We start from the raw sequence: 3,419 nt of genomic DNA, 5'->3' as shown, positions 1-3,419 counted from the left end.
TGAAATCCCCAAGTTTGGCGTTAATAGATCCAATATTAAGCGAGATACAGCCGTTTAAAGACGTTAAAATTTACAACGAAATGTATGGCCATCCAGACGCTGTACCCGGCTGTGTAATTTTGACGTATTTAAATGACTGTATCTCAGTCAAAACTAGCCCATTAGGATTTTTTTAAATTTCGCTGTGTCTTTCTGACTTTGTGGATCAATAGTTGTTAATCTTGTGATTAACAGGCTCGTACCTAGTCCCCTTCGGCTTGAAATCATAAAATGACCTTTCCTTTGAATCATAGAAGTCAGACACTGCAAAAACAAAAAAATAGTGCTTTTACGATCATTTGTCATTAATCTTTGACTGAGAATTCGAAATTCAGAGTTTTTAGTAAAAACTATGTAATTTTTTCTTCATCTGTTTTCTGGCTTGCCTTTTACTCCTAACTCCTAACTTTTGCGTTCCTTTTTGGTGCAAACGTAAAGCCAAAAACATTTTTTGACCTGGCATCAGATTAGACTGAAAAGAAGAGGAATTATGAAGCGGAAACAACATGATCGGTCTTTCCTTAGTGTGTGGAATAAACGAGTGCTTTGTCCAACTACAAGACATGCATCACATGTAAGAAAACGGCCGTCAGAGCAATTTGCAGTTAGTGTTTGCTTTTTTTTTTTTTTTTTTTGGAGACTATTGAACTTAAAGAGGAAACGAATGGGTTTTACTCAAGAGCGCGTTTTCTTATATCCAACAAGCAGGCTTTACCGTTGAAATGGCGTGCGGTCGAGATATAGGTAACCAAGCTCCCATAGTTCGACCGCGCGCCATTTACAACAGAAGAGCCTGCTTGCAGGCTAGTTTAGTTATCTTTGAACTGAATTTCTTACCAAAGCTTTAAAAAGTAAGAAACCTCAAAACGGGACAGGACATTACAAAATAATTGAACGTGTGAGCCAAAGGGCCGATGTGGGCACGAACTCTGGGTGACCCCTCAAATGGTCTATATGACTCCCTACTTGAAAAAAAAATTACTGGAACTCTGCAGTTCAATACCACCTAACTAAATGTCTTCTGCTTTTGTGTACTACGTACCAAAGGAAACCCAGGTCACGCTCATAGAGCGTCTAGTTTTTATTTATCCGTTTATCTTAGCTCTAGCTACCGTGTCTCAAGTTATTTTCTCAATTTCGGAATCAAGTAAGGAAAGGGCTGTCTTTTCGCAGGACCATTTAGACCTGTTCAGTTGCAGTAGTCGCTTAATTTCTTTTATTTATTATTATTATTATTATTATTATTATTATTATTATTATCGCAGTATAAAACTTTGGAATGCTGTCCACATTATGAGTAGTATAGGGCGCATAACGTAGCCTACACCACTTGAGAAGATACACTTAGAAGTAAAAAAAGTTAGGTACGAAACCTAGTACAATTCTAATATACATAATGATATGAATCTCTCTATTTAGAGAGCCAATTCAGAATATTATTAAATTCTATACTCTACTAAAAACCTATCTAAAAAATTATTCAGTTTTTATACTCTCATTATCTCTTATAAACCTACACGGGGCCATCATAATTTGGTTATCTCTACTAAAAGCCTATTTAGAATCATATCAAACTCTTATACACTATAAAAACTGCATAGAAAATCAGTAAAATACAGGTTTTGCGACAACACTTGTGTTTCTTTAATTCTGAAGAAAAAAGTAAACCTAAAATCTAGTGTCCTTTGCCCCCTAACTAAGTATTTATCTTAGATGTTCTTGCAATGTTTGAGATGATCGACTTCTGCATCCGCTCAAGTACGCCCCGCGCTGTCGCTCCTCTTAGCTTCCTCACCGACTTCTCTAGGTGTTTAGATTAACCACCCAGTACGTCAATTATTATGTTGTACTGTTCAACCCTGTAACCATTGTATCTCTGCTTCAGCTCCCACATCATGGGTCCATACTTGAGTGTCATTTCCTCATCTTTCTTGGCTCTACTCTCAATCCATGGGCAGCTCATTTCAATCGTGTAAACTCTTTCCTCTCGTGGCTGACAAGAAGCGCGTCGATCCGATTTGCTCTTACTTCGTTGTGCTCTGCATAGATTGGAATATCCCAAAACGCTTCACTCGTGGTGTTCTGGTAGGCTGGTTTTGGCATCGCCGGTGAGTACCATGGTGGAACCTCTTCTATTAACCCATGCTCTCGGAGGAGCTCAAAAAACAGAATCTTCAAAGCTGCATTATACCTGTATAGGTACTTCGTTAGTGCCAGGGAAGAACATCCAGCCAGTACATGTGCAACGCTCTCAGCTACCTTCCCACACAACCTGCATTCCTCAGGTTTGCGTCTTTTCCTTTGTGTAGAGCTTCGTAGAGTAACAACTGTTCATATAGCTCATACATGGCCGCGATGGTATATGTAGGGCATGTATCCCAACCTTTTAGCCATGCAAAGCAGCTGGTTATGCTTAGGCTATCATCGTCCCATCTGATACGGAATAACTTTCCTTGCCACTTTTTGTCTTTAGCGATCTCCAAGAACTGCATCTCTTGAGATTTCTTCAGCAGATTCCCAGTTGTAGCTGCAGTCACCACCTTCCTAACACACACGGGATTTAGGATATCAAGCTGAAGTGTGATGTTAAGTTCTTCAGCGTACTTGGCTGCTTCCTTTACAAGCGACTGGTGGCCTGATGCCATGACGTGTTCTTCAAATTGTCTAACTGCTTCCACCGTCTGGTCCGAATTCTGATACAATTTCAGTAGCGATTAGATTTTAAATTTATGAGAAAAACTAACGCGGAGAGATTTCCACGTTTCGATGACATCCTGTCATCATTATCAAGAAAATGAAGAAAAAAAATTTGGAGAAAATTTACATAAGTGAGTAGTCATAAAACTAAACCAAAAACAATAGTCTATTCTTCTAAGCCAGTGAATCATCCAGTGACCTCACACAATGGAAAACACAAAGTCAAGTAAAAACTTTAGCACGTATTGAGTCTGATTGGATGTTAAGGCTTGGTCTGTACTTTTTAATCAGGAGCATCTCGTATACCAGACACTCCATCTTTCCTTGGCATTTCCTCAGAACTGCAAAATTCTTGGCTAAGTCAAGAGATCTAGGGCTGGTATCATGATCTTGTTGAAGATGTCTGCAAATGGATAAAAAACTGCGACAGTGTTCTTCGATTCTATGAAAAAGATGTCGAGTTGTGAGGCCTATGTATTCTGCATCGCACAGAGGACATGAAAATTTGTAGACCACATTGTGTTGATTGTCCAAGCCTTTGAATTGAAATTTGTATTACAAAGTTAAAAAGGGGATAATTCTGTCTTCTACTGGATAATATCTCAGTAACCAGATGTATTTAATTGTCCCTCCGTTAGGATCACTGTGGAGAGTTAATATATATTATTGTTTGAATATTGCTT

The sequence above is a fragment of the Montipora foliosa genome, unplaced genomic scaffold, assembly GCF_036669935.1.
Source record: "Montipora foliosa isolate CH-2021 unplaced genomic scaffold, ASM3666993v2 scaffold_404, whole genome shotgun sequence".
NCBI lineage: Eukaryota > Metazoa > Cnidaria > Anthozoa > Scleractinia > Acroporidae > Montipora > Montipora foliosa.
Note: the sequence above shows the minus strand (reverse complement) of the source record.